The sequence below is a fragment of the Micropterus salmoides genome, unplaced genomic scaffold, assembly GCF_014851395.1.
Source record: "Micropterus salmoides isolate LMB-PRFRI ecotype aquatic unplaced genomic scaffold, ASM1485139v1 Ms_hic_scaffold_4355, whole genome shotgun sequence".
Taxonomy (NCBI): Eukaryota; Metazoa; Chordata; class Actinopteri; order Centrarchiformes; family Centrarchidae; genus Micropterus; species Micropterus salmoides.
This window is the reverse complement of record NW_024043768.1, coordinates 2285-2500: the sequence shown is the minus strand read 5'-3', so window position 1 is coordinate 2500 and position 216 is coordinate 2285.

Below are 216 nucleotides of genomic sequence, written 5' to 3'. Positions count from 1 at the left end.
TCGTGTAACTTTGTTTTTGTTGTTTCGTGCAAGTTGCAACAGTTCCGTTCCCTGCCTTTACGATTAATTAACTGTGACGTTTTAAACCGCGGTTAACAGCGGAATCCAGTAATTGCTGCATCCCTTCCCTTGGACTTAAGGAAATTGTGCTGGATATTTTTTTCTTCAAAAGAAATTCTGACATTTTATAGTTCAGATAGGTGAAATGAAAACCAC